At 45.9% G+C, this 13288-nt stretch overlaps 1 protein-coding gene across 1 annotated transcript in view; it reads left to right on the top strand.

Moving 5' to 3' along the window:
* Window positions 1-13288, top strand: part of LOC133535495 (histone deacetylase 7-like) — a 184088-nt gene that overhangs the window by 42893 nt on the left and 127907 nt on the right. The window lies entirely within an intron of this gene.

The following is a 13288-nucleotide window of genomic DNA, read 5'->3' as shown; positions in this document are numbered from 1 at the left end:
TGTTTTGTTGGTGGAACGCTTAAAATGGGTTGAAAAATGTGAAAGGAGTAGTCGAACTTAAGGGGTGGAAATAGGTTACCGAAAAAGGTGAATCCCTAAAAATGGGAATATGCCAAAAAAAATAGGAATTATGGGAAATTGTGATTTTTTTCAAACATTTTTATAGTGGAAGTAGAGCACACCATTCTTTAACAGGCTGAATATTTTGAAGTGGGAACGGTTTGAATCAGATGAAAAATGTGGGAATTTTGAAGAATGTCCCATTTGAATTTCGAAAAAAAAATTGGGAATTCGGGGAAATGCAGGAATTTTTTTGAAAATAGTAAACAACTTGAATGTTGTGAATGAGTTGAAATGGTTGGTGTTCAATAAATGTTGAAATAGTAACATGTTGAATTGAGAATTGGTATTACGTGAGAGACTACTAAATCCGGGAAAACCGGGAATTTTTCCAGTTTAAATACAACTTAGTTTTTTTGATCCTAATCAAGAGGAATGATTTGATGGTGGAACGGTTGAAAAATGTGGGAGGCGTAGTCGACAGAAAAAAGGGTGGAAATAGGGCTTTGGAGAACCAGGAATTCTGGAAAAGCCTGGAATTTTTTGGAACTTGGAAAAATAGTAGTTAGAATTTCCAGAATGGTGGAATGTGTTGAAGATAGAATGGTTTGAATCGGTTGAAAAATGTGGAAATGGTGGGAGTTTGAAAAATGGCCAATTTATTTCAATGGGAACTTCCTGGAAATTTGGGGAAAAGCGGGATTAAAAAAAAAAAACGATGATGAGCATGAATGTCCTGAAAGAGCGGAATTGTTTAAATCGGTTAAGAAATGTTGAATTGGTAACAGTTTTTAATTGAAAAATTCCTGGAGTTTCGGGAAAACCGGGAATTTTTCTAGTTTCTTAACCAACTGGGTTTTTTGTCCTGAATATAAGAAGTGTTTTGTTGGTGGAACGCTTGAAATGGGTTGAGCTTGAGGGGTGGAAATAGGTTATCAAAAAACATGAATAGCTGGAAATTTGTGGTCGTTTGAAAAATGGCCAATTGCTTTTGAACGGGGAAAACTTCTTCTCTGGACTGATGAATCACACTTTTCCATCTGGAAATCTGATGGACCAGTCTGGGTTTGGAGCTTGACAGGAGAACGCATTGTGTGAAATTTGGTGGAGGAGGAATTATGGCGGTGGGTTGTTTTTCAGGAGTTGGGCTTGGCCCTTTAGTTCCGGTTAAAGGAACTTTGAATGCTCCAGGATACCAAAACATTTTGGACAATTCCAGGCTCCCAACTTTGTGGGAACAGTTTGGAGCGGGCCCCTTCCTCTTCCAACATGACTGTCCATGACACGGATGAACTTGACTGGCTTGCACAGAGTCCTGACCTGAACACCTTCTGGGATGAATTAGAACTCATCAAGTTTGAGCTGTGACCACAATAAATGTAAATTATTCAATCACAATCCAAATATTTGAACTGGACCTACTGCAGCTTTAGATTTAGATGTAGATTTAAAGTCCACCGATCACAAACATGTTGTCTTTACATTTTGGATATGACGACTTGCGAGTGCATGATAATGTCGACACCAATCCAGGATGTTGTAACAAAACCAAAAAGGGACCACAACGTCTTGTGACTTGCCAGACCTTCACAGTCGGGCCTTCCCAGTTCAAAGTTACTCAAAAGTTCTCAACGGAAACCAACAAGCCGACGGTTGTGTGCAAGAACATGCTGAGCTATCGTGCCTGCAGAACAGTACAGGTGGGAAAGCTGGTTACACACACACACACACACACACACACACACACACACACACACACACACACACACACACACACACACACACGTGTCAAACACTTGTCTAACACTCTCCAACCACTAAGAGTGTTTGTCAGCTGCGAGGAGGGGATTTCACAAGGTGTGTGTGTGTGTGTGTGTGTGTGTGTTCTTATATTTCTGCCCTTCTTGAGACACCAAGAAGGAAAAGTACCTTCCATTTGAGGACCGGTGAACTAGTTGGGATCCAATACCATGGTCCCAATACGTAAAACCATTGCATCTAATAGTGAGCCAAATACTAGAGTCCGTGAACATTGCTCCAAAGTCAGGATTTATTGTTGATTTAATGTGCATACAAAAGTCAACATTGACAGGAGCAAAGGCAACATTATATGATCAAACAAGCTAAAGGACTTCCCTATTCATCCCCGAAAAAACCCGCCATGATTTGCCAAAATTTTAACGTTTTCTTATAAAATTGTGATTTTTGTCAAGTCAAATTATGACTCTCTTCAAAAAATTGCGAACAATTTTAAGCTTTTCTTGTAAAAGTGCGACTGTTGTTTAGTAAAATTCCAACTTTTATCATAACATTGCACAGATGTTCAGTTTTTCTTGTAAAATTTTGACTTGCATTGAGTAAAATTACGAATTTATTATAATACTCGAGGTAGGCATTTTTCGGAAGTCTCGAGAAGGAAAAAAATACAAGTGTGTGTGTGTGTGTGTGTTCGTGTATTTCTGCCCTTTTTGAGACACCAAGAAGGAAAAGTACCTTCCATTTGAGGACTGGTGAACTAGTTGGGATCCAAAACCATGGTCCCAATACGTAAAACCATTGCATCTAATAGTGAGCCAAATACTACAGTTTGTGAACATTGCTCCAAAGTCAGGATTTATTGTTGATTTAATGTGCATACAAAAGTCAACATTGACAGGAGCAAAGGCAACATTATATGATAAAACAAGCTAAAGGACTTCCCTATTCATCCCCGAAAAAACCCGCCATGATTTGCCAAAATTTTAACGTTTTCTTATAAAATTGTGATTTTTGTCAAGTCAAATTATGACTCTCTTCAAAAAATTGCGAACAATTTTAAGCTTTTCTTGTAAAAGTGCGACTGTTGTTTAGTAAAATTCCAACTTTTATCATAACATTGCACAAATGTTCAGTTTTTCTTGTAAAATTTTGACTTGCATTGAGTAAAATTACAACTTTTATTACAATACTCGAGTTAGGCATTTTTCGTAAGTCTCGAGAAGGTAAAAAATGCAAGAGAGAGTGTGTGTGTGTGTGTGTGAGTGTGTGTGTGTGTGTGTGTGTTCGTGTATTTCTGTCCTTTTTGAGACACCAAGAAGGAAAAGTACCTTCCATTTGAGGACCGGTGAACTAGTTGGGACCAAAACCATGGTCCCAATACGTAAAACCATTGCATCTAATAGAGAGCCAAATACTAGAGTTTGTGAACATTGCTCCAAAGTCAGGATTTTTTGTTGATTTAATGTGCATACAAAAGTCAACATTGACAGGAGCAAAGGCAACATTATATGATCAAACAAGCTAAAGGACTTCCCTATTCATCCCCGAAAAAACCCGCCATTATTTGCCAAAATTTTAACGTTTTCTTATAAAATTGTGATTTTTGTCAAGTCAAATTATGACCCTCTTCAAAAAATTGCGAAGAATTTTAAACTTTTCTTGTAAAAGTGCGACTGTTATTTAGTAAAATTCCAACTTTTATCATAACATTGCACAAATGTTCAGTTTTTCTTGTAAAATTTTGACTTGCATTGAGTAAAATTACGACTTTTATTATAATACTCGAGGTAGGCATTTTTTGGAAGTCTCGAGAAGGTAAAAAATGCAAGAGTGTGTGTGTGTGTTCGTGTATTTCTGTCCTTCTTGAGACACCAAGAAGGAAAAGTACCTTCCAGTTGAGGACTGGTGAACTAGTTGGGATCCAAAACCATGGTCCCAATACGTAAAACCATTGCATCTAATAGAGAGCCAAATACTAGAGTTTGTGAACATTGCTCCAAAGTCAGGATTTATTGTTGATTTAATGTGCATACAAAAGGTGCAAAGGCAGCAATTTATGATCAAACAAGCTAAAGAAGGACTTCCCTATTCATCCCTGAAAAAAACTCGCCAGGTGAACAGCTGATTTTACGACTTCCGGTGCTGACTTAAGACTTAAGGATGAACAAATATACTACACTACTAAGACTATAGTGGCCATTATTAGTTAGCTTCTACAGCTGGGTTGCCCAAAGTGCGGCACAGGGGCCATCTGTGGTCCCTGACTCCTTTGTCATCGGCATTAAGCACGTTACAATAAAAAAAACAAAAAAATACAGATCTAATTTGCACCCCTGGTGGTGAAATCCAGCGAAATGAGGGTGGTCCCAAAAAGGAGGGATTTTTCAAATTGACTGTGTGTCGCTTTTAAAAGTGTTCCCCCTCTGGTCAACATATGAAATCACAAGTGTAAGAATTTGAAATGTGCCTTCTTTGGCCAAAATGAATAAATAATAAAAAAAAACATGTATATAGACATACTGTAATAATTTTAAGTATATAATGAAGATTAAAAAACAATTACAAACTAAAACTTTTAAATATAAAAGCTTACCCTTTTTTGTATTTTGTCCTACCTTCTACTTATCAACAAGATCATTTGGTTCAAGGCCGTCTAAAGTCCCACTTGAGAACTTTCAGTCTTGGTTGATTTTGGCGGCGCCAGTGGATTAAAGCGGTAGTGTTTTGCCAGAAGGAAGACGCCATTTCCCGTGTAGACCAGTTTAAATAGAGTCGTACTGACACGATAAAACCACAAGGATTCAGTGTGACTGACAGTAGCAACCTACATACGTTACTCAAACCTTATATTTTGCAGTCATAGCATGTATTTATTTTTAGACAGTACTTTTCAGTTTGTTGTGTGTCTGTTCGCGTCAGTGTGGAACTATCAAGAGCCAAGGTAGCATCGGTCGAAAATCCTTCCTCGTCTTTGAGCTCACGCCAGCGAGGAGAAGCTGGGGCAATGTCGATCCCTGACTGTCCTTTTATCCGGGTAACCTCCCTGTTTCGGTTTTGTCTACTCAGAAAAAACTTTTTGTTTCTTTGGTTGTAAACAAAAGTCAAGATTGACAGGTGGAAAGGCAGCAATATATGATCAAACAAGCTAAAGAAGGACTTGCAGCGTGAAGAGGTTTGTGTATTCTACTCGCCTTGTAATCGCGCTTCGTTCTCTTTTGTTCTAGCTCGGCATTCTACATTTCCTTAGCTCCCTTCTTAAACAAATCTCCGTTTCTGCCATGGACGCACTTGAAAGTGTTCCGTTCTCCGCATTTGTGAAGTAAATAAACGTTCTCCTCGTCATGTATGTCATGGTATCTGCTTCCGGGTTGTATCCCACACCTCCAGACTAGCGCCCCCCCCCACTCCAAAGATCTGGTTTCCAATCACATAATCCAGGGGTGTCAGCCCGACTTTTCAAAAACCGAACATGATCGGGTTAAAGCGTTTCCATGGCCAGTAGGAGACTTATTTAGAGCCAAACTATTTGTGAAATCAGACTAATTTGGTGCATGGACTCGCACTGAGTGACTAGGACGGCGGAGGCCGGAATCCGACCTGGAACCCTCCAAAACGCTGTCCCGTCCGAGCAAGTAAAGAGACCCTCCATACGGGGGTGACCTCATCCTGTTGTTTTGTGGTCCGTTTGGTTTCAACTTCCCAAGTTCCCAAGGTTTGCGACGGCCACAGAGAGGCTCCTTAAGAGGAGTCACAAGTCTGCAACAGCTGAGTCAAACATCTGTCGGGCCTTCCCAGCCCCAGCCGTAAAGTTCTGGGCTTAATTAAATAAATGGAATCCGTTTGTTGGTTCCACTTCCAGAAAGGGTCCCTGAACGTGTTTCCCCCCCCAATCTCCTCAGCTGTAGCGTGTCTTTGAATGGACTAACCTCTGCCCCTCCTGCCATACAGCTGTTCCCTTGCCTCACATTCCTGGCTTCTCCAGGGTTGTCAGAGGCCCCGGACTCTCCTCCCTGCTCGGTGTGAGCGCCTGAAAGAAAGAGCGAGGGCCGATGTAATGATGTAAGACGCAGCCAGAGCCTGAAGGACAGAGTACAGCTGCATGGCAGGCCGCCATCTCCCCCAAAAACCTTCTCACCCCCAGCTGTTTGCCTCCAGTCCGTCCAGGTCCGCCCAGGTCCTTCCTCCCCCACCTTCCTACTCGGCCTATTTTTAGCAGGAGAGAGGAAAAGGAGAGACGGAGGCCTTTGGTATTTTCTCCCTTCCGCCCTCTGTGTTGTGTCCCGCTTCTCAGACTCCCCTCCCCACCTTGGAGCAGGTAACAGGCAAAACAAAGGAAAAGTGCGAGAGAAAAACAGGCACGGTCCGACAAACAACGAAGCAATTAGCCGGTGTTTGGTCTGGCTGGAGCAAGCGCCACCTTTCAGGAAACGCCCCCTTCCTGTAGAGTTAGGTCGGCTCGCCATGCCGCCTGATTGAAGGCTCGGGTTCTCCACTGCGTCCCTCAAAGAGGTCACCAAGACCTGCGTGGACAACGTCTTTGAAAGGGAAATATAGAGTGATGTAGTGTTTGTGTTCCACCTTCACAAGGAAGCGGATTCTTAGAGCCCTGTTTCTAGCGGTTTACCTGACACATGAAACCTGACGAATTGGGGGAGGGGGGAGGGGGGGGGGGACTATCCACTAGGGTTTTTAACAATGAATTGATACTTTTCTATTGTTCTTGTAATCTTTTGATGGAATTTTTACCTGACAGTCTTATTTAGAAGGGTCACCCAACCACGGTGACGTGTTGCATATCAGCTAGCCCCTTGTCGCTTGATGGTTATTGGAGGAAGGAGTCCTAGGTATGCGATAGTTTCCTTAGGCCGCTTCCTCAGTTCGATCGCCGCCTTAATCCATCGTTTGCATTTGTTTCTTTCCGTGCCGATGATTTTGCCGTTGTCCCGGTCTATGATGTGGTTATTTATTCTGACTGATTTGAAGATTTGGGCCCTGTGATGATGGCGACTTGTCCAGGGTGTACCCCGCCCACCGTCCGAATGCAGCTGGGATAGGCTCCAGCCCCCACCGAGACCCCGAAAGGGACAAGCGGTAGAAATTGGATGGCTGTTTCAACTGTCATCTGCAGTCTTCTTCAGAAGGGTCACCCAACCACGGTGACGTGTTGCATATCAGCTAGCCCCTTGTCGCTTGATGGTTATTGGAGGAAGGAGTCCGAGGTATGCGATTGATAGTTTCCTTAGCCCGCTTCCTCAGTTCGATCACCGCCTTAATCCATCGTTTGAATTTGTTTCTTTCCGTGCCGATGATTTTGCCGTTGTCCCGGTCTATGATGTGGTTATTTATTTTGGCTGATTTGAAGATTTGGGCCCTGTGATGATGGCGACTTGTCCAGGGTGTACCCCGCCCACCGTCCGAATGCAGCTGGGATAGGCTCCAGCACCCACCGAGACCCCGAAAGGGACAAGCGGTAGAAATTGGATGGATGTTTCAACTGTCATCTGCAGTCTTCTTCAGAAGGGTCACCCAACCACGGTGACGTGTTGCATATCAGCTAGCCCCTTGTCGCTTGATGGTTATTGGAGGAAGGAGTCCTAGATATGCGATTTATAGTTTCCTTAGGCCGCTTCCTCAGTTCGATCGCCACCTTAATCCATCGTTTGAATTTGTTTCTTTCCGTGCCGATGATTTTGCCGTTGTCCCGGTCTATGATGTGGTTATTTATTTTGGCTGATTTGAAGATTTGGGCCCTGTGATGATGGCGACTTGTCCAGGGTGTACCCCGCCCACCGTCCGAATGCGGCTGGGATAGGCTCCAGCACCCACCGAGACCCTGAAAGGGACAAGCGGTAGAAATTGGATGGATGTTTCAACTGTCGTCTGCAGTCTTCTTCAGAAGGGTCACCCGACCACTGTGACGTGTTGCCTATCAGCTGTTCTTATAGGTGTGGTCAACCAGCCAGACCTGTCAAGTCTACCTGCTTGCTTGCCGCTTGATGGTTATTGGAAGAGGGAGTCCTAGGTATGCGATTGAAGGTTTTCTTTGGGCCGCTTCCTCAGTTCGATCACCGCCTTAATCCATCGTTTGAATTTGTTTCTTTCTGTGCCGATGATTTTGCCGTTGTGCCGGTCTATCAGATGTGGTTATTTATTTTGCAATGATCCGATATGGCTGATTGGAAGATTTCCTATTCGGATTTTTGTTTTAGCAACCAGTTCGACTCGACGGGTCTGCCTGGTTGGCCACGCCTATAAAACCGCTGATAGGCAAAACGTGACAGGGGTCAGGTGACCCTTCTGAGGAAGACTGCAAATGACAGTCCAAACATACCAGCTAAAAAAAATCATTATAATATACCGAAAATATTGTCTGATTACAAGAAAAGTTGCAAAGTAAATGAATAAGAAGAGACGGCGAAGGTGAAGGTCCTCACACAAGTCCTTGGTTCAACTCCAGGGCTCGGGGTCTTGCTGTGGGGAGTTTGCATGATCTCCCTGTGACTGCGTCCTGGTACTTCGGCTTCCTCCCACCTCCAAAGACTTGCACCTGGGGATAGGCACCTCCCACCTCCAAAGACATGCACCTGGGGATAGGCCCCTCCCACCTCCAAAGACATGCACCTGGGGATAGGCCCCTCCCACCTCCAAAGACATGCACCTGGGGATAGGCCGCTCCCACCTCCAAAGACATGCACCTGGGGATAGGCCCCTCCCACCTCCACCTGGGGATAGGCCCATCCCACCTCCAAAGACATGCACCTGGGGATAGGCCCCTCCCACCTCCAAAGACATGCACCTGGGGATAGGCCCCTCCCACCTCCAAAGACATGCACCTGGGGATAGGCCCCTCCCACCTCCAAAGACATGCATCTGGGGATAGGCCCCTCCCACCTCCAAAGACATACACCTGGGGATAGGCCCCTCCCACCCCCAAAGTCATGCACCTGGGGATAGGCCCATCCAACCTCCAAAGTCATGCACCTGGGGATAGGCCCCTCCCACCTCCAAAGACATGCACCTGGGGATAGGCCCATCCCACCTCCAAAGACATGCACCTGGGGATAGGCCCCTCCCACCTCCAAAGACATGCACCTGGGGATAGGCCCCTCCCACCTCCAAAGACATGCACCTGGGGATAGGCCCCTCCCACCTCCAAAGACATGCACCTGGGGATAGGCCCCTCCCACCTCCAAAGACATGCACCTGGGGATAGGCCCCTCCCACCTCCAAAGACATGCACCTGGGGATAGGCCCCTCCCACCTCCAAAGACATGCACCTGGGGATAGGCCCCTCCCACCTCCAAAGACATGCACCTGGGGATAGGCCCCTCCCACCTCCAAAGACATGCACCTGGGGATAGGCCCCTCCCACCTCCAAAGATAGGTTGATTGGCAACACTAAATGGTCCCTAGTGTGTGAATGTTGTCTGTCTATCTGTGATGATGGTGACTTGTCCAGGGTGTACTTTGCCCACCGCCTGAATGCAACTGAGATAGGCTCCAGCACCCCCTGCGACCTCGAAAGGGACAAACGGTAGAAAATGGATGGATATACAAGCCTACCTGGTTGCCCAACCACGGTGACGTGTTGCATATCAGCTGGTCTGTTCCGCCGCCTGATGGTTATTGGAAGAGGGAGTCCTAGGTATGCGATTGATGGTTCCCTTGGGCCGCTTCCTTAATTCGATCGCCGCTTAACCCATCGTTTGAATTTGTTACTTTCTGTGCCGATGATTTTGCCGTTGTCCCGGTCTATGATGTTATTTATTTTTGCAATAATCTGATATGGCTGATTTGAAGAATTGGGCCCTGTGATGATGGCGACTTGTCCAGGGCTAAGGTCTCCCCCTATGTTGCACATTTCCACACCATACAGATCCCGTTGTGTTCCTCAGGGACGGCAAGCGTCCCCGCATCAGCGTTTTTCCTCTCAGCGTTCCAACTGTTAACTTCTTTCTGCCCTTTAAATTTTGACAAACTGTTTTGTTTCTTTTATGGATGCACAAGCTCTCATTATGGCCTCTTCAGAGTCCCAAAATAAACCTCACAGCGTTACAAGTCCCTTCATCCTGGAAATACATCAAATACGCACGAGGTCGGTCGAGCCACCCTGAGAAAGTGATTCTGAGGAGAAAGTGGGCCCGGACTTGAGGGTCGTGGCCCCCAAAACATGACTTTCCTTTGGTCCGTGTGCTTTCCCAAGGGATGAAGTTACGTTTGAACCGCAACGAAGCGGCAGACCACACGGCAGCTGAGGTCAGGGGGGGGGTTGTTGACCTCCTCAGCCACATTTCTCTTCCTTAGGCAGCAGACGCAAACACTCCCCTCCAAAAGATCAACACAGGTTCATTCAGCTAACCCAGCTGATGGCCGTCCGCCAGTAGCTTGTGCGTCTGAGCGTTGCCATTGGCGTGTCTGCTGAAAACCTTGTGGTAGGTCACATGGGAGCCAAGTCTTTCACGGACGTGATTCCAACGTCAGAAAGAAAACTGATTGGATTCAAACGAATCAGTGTCTCCCTTTTTTGTTTCCACGCAGAACATTTTAAGGCTTCAACTGAATCTGAACTTTTGAAGAAATATTTTTCTGTTCGCATTACAAGATGAACTACACAAGCCATCTCAAAGTAGGATGCTTATGAAGGGCAAGAAACAAACCAACTTCATTGAAAGAAAGAAATCTGTTCTCCAAATCAAAGACGCTCCTGCATGACTAGCCTTTAAACATAGTTGTGTTTGTTTACATCACTGAAAGAGGAACGCAACTTTGCCAATTGTCCATTGTGGTCTTAAAGGCCTACTGAAAGCCACGACTACTCTGGGCAGGGTTCTTGAGGGTGCATGGGAGTTTGCCCAACCAGTCTACATGTGCTTTGTGGACTTGGAGAAGGCATTGGACCGTGTCCCTGGGGAAGTCCTGTGGGGAGTGCTCAGAGAGTATGGGGTATCGGACTGTCTTATTGTGGCGGTCCACTCCCTGTACGATCAGTGCCAGAGCTTGGTCCGCATTGCCGGCGGTAAGGCTGTCCTTTGTCACCGATTCTGTTCATAACTTTTATGGACAGAATTTCTAGGCGCAGTCAAGGCGTTGAGGGGTTCCGGTTTGGTGACCGCAGGATTAGGTCTCTGCTTTTTGCAGATGATGTGGTCCTGATGGCTTCATCTGACCGGGATCTTCAGCTCTTACTGGATTGGAAGCGACCGGAATGAGAATCAGCACCTCCAAGTCCGAATCCATGGTTCTCGCCCGGAAAAGGGTGGAATGCCATCTCCGGGTTGGGGAGGAGACCCTGCCCCAAGTGGAGGAGTTCAAGTACCTAGGAGTCTTGTTCACGAGTGAGGGAAGAGTGGATCGTGAGATCGACAGGCGGATCGGTGCGGCGTCTTCAGTAATGCGGACGTTGTAGCGATCCGTTGTGGTGAAGAAGGAGCTGAGCCGGAAGGCAAAGCTCTCAATTTACCGGTCGATCTACGTTCCCATCCTCACCTATGGTCATGAGCTTTTGGTCATGACCGAAAGGATAAGATCACGGGTACAAGCGGCCCAAATGACTTTGGGTTTCTCCCTTAGAGATAGGGTGAGAAGCTCTGCCATCCGGGAGGAACTCAAAGTAAAGCCGCTGCTCCTTCACATGGAGAGGAGCCAGATGAGGTGGTTCGGGCATCTGGTCAGGATGCCACCCGAACGCCTCCCTAGGGAGGTGTTTAGGGCACGTCCAACCGGTAGGAGGCCACGGGGAAGACCCAGGACACGTTGGGAAGACTATGTCTCCCGGCTGGCCTGGGAAGGCCTCGGGATCCCCCGGGAAGAGCTAGACGAAGTGGCTGGGGAAAGGGAAGTCTGGGTTTCCCTGCTTAGGTTGTTGCCCCCGCGACCCGACCTCGGATAAGCGGAAGAAGATGGATGGATGGATGGATGGTGTCGTGTTGAAAACGTCGCGGAATGATGACGCGTGCGTTTGACGTCTAGGGTTGTAGCGGACATTTTTTTCCGGCCCGATCCAAGCTATAAGTCGTCTGCTTTAATGGCATAATTACACAGTATTCTGGACATCTGTGTTGCTGAATCTTTTGCAATTTGTTCAATTAATAATGGAGAAGTCAAAGTAGAAAGATGGAAGTGGGAAAGCTTTTAGCCTTTTAGCCACACAAACACACGGTGGTTCCTTGTTTAAAATTCCCGGAGGTGAAGCTTTACTATGGATCGGAGCGGTCAAGCCAACATGGATCCCGACTACATGTCTACCGGCAGTTTTCGGTGAGAAAATTGTGGTATAAAGTCGCCTCTTACCGGAGCTTGCGCTGTCCTTGCAGCTGCGTGACCTCCCTCAGAGACTCTGGCGTGGCCACACCCCTCCGACTTCAGGTATCATTTCATCTCACTAAAACACTAGCAACACAATAGCAGATAAGGGATTTTCCAGAATTATCCTGGTAAATGTGTCTAAAAACATCGGAATCGCTCTCACTTGCCCTTGCTTGTTTTTTTGTTTTTTTTTCTAGTCCTTCACTTTCAATATCTTTCATCCTCGCTCAAATTAACGGGGAAATTGTCCGTTTCTCAGTCCGAATCGCTCTTGCTGCTGATTATAAACAATGTTCAGATGTGAGGAGCTCCACAACCCGTGACGTCACGCGCACATCGTCTGCTACTTCCGGTACAGGCAAGGCTTTTTTTATTAGCGACTAAAAGTTGCAAACTTTATCGTGGATGTTCTCTACTAAATCCTTTTCAGCATAAAATACGGCAATACAGCAAAATGATCAAGTATGACTCACAGAATGGACCTGCTATCCCCGTTTGAAAAGGAACATCTCATTTCAGTATCAATCAATCAATCAATGTTTATTTATATAGCCCCAAATGCTATATAGAGGGGGGGGGGTTGCCCACATCTGAGGTCCTCTCCAAGGTTTCTCATAGTCAGCATTGTCACTGGCGTCCCACTGGATGTGAATTCTCCCTGCCCACTGGGTGTGAGTTTTCCTTGCCCTTTTGTGGGTTCTTCCGAGGATGTTGTAGTCGTAATGATTTGTGCAGTCCTTTGAGACATTTGTGATTTGGGGCTATATAAATAAACATTGATTGATTGATTGATTGAAATCACAAATGTCTCAAAGGACTGCACAAATCATTACGACTACAACATCCTCGGAAGAACCCACAAAAGGGCAAGGAAAACTCACACCCAGTGGGCAGGGAGAATTCACATCCAGTGGGACGCCAGTGACAATGCTGACTATGAGAAACCTTGGAGAGGACCTCAGATGTGGGCAACCCCCCCCCCTCTAGGGGACCGATAACCCGGAGTCTTTTGAACGCAGATTTCTTGCCGGGACATATGGTACAATACAATCGGCAAGATAGGATGGAGCTAGACAGTGTAGTATTTTATACGTAATTAGTAAAACCTTAAAGTCACATCTTAAGTGCACAGGAAGCCAGTGCAGGTGAGCCAGTACAGGTATAT

The sequence above is a fragment of the Nerophis ophidion genome, linkage group LG16, assembly GCF_033978795.1.
Source record: "Nerophis ophidion isolate RoL-2023_Sa linkage group LG16, RoL_Noph_v1.0, whole genome shotgun sequence".
Taxonomy (NCBI): domain Eukaryota; kingdom Metazoa; phylum Chordata; class Actinopteri; order Syngnathiformes; family Syngnathidae; genus Nerophis; species Nerophis ophidion.
This window is presented reverse-complemented; position numbering and strand designations above follow the sequence as displayed.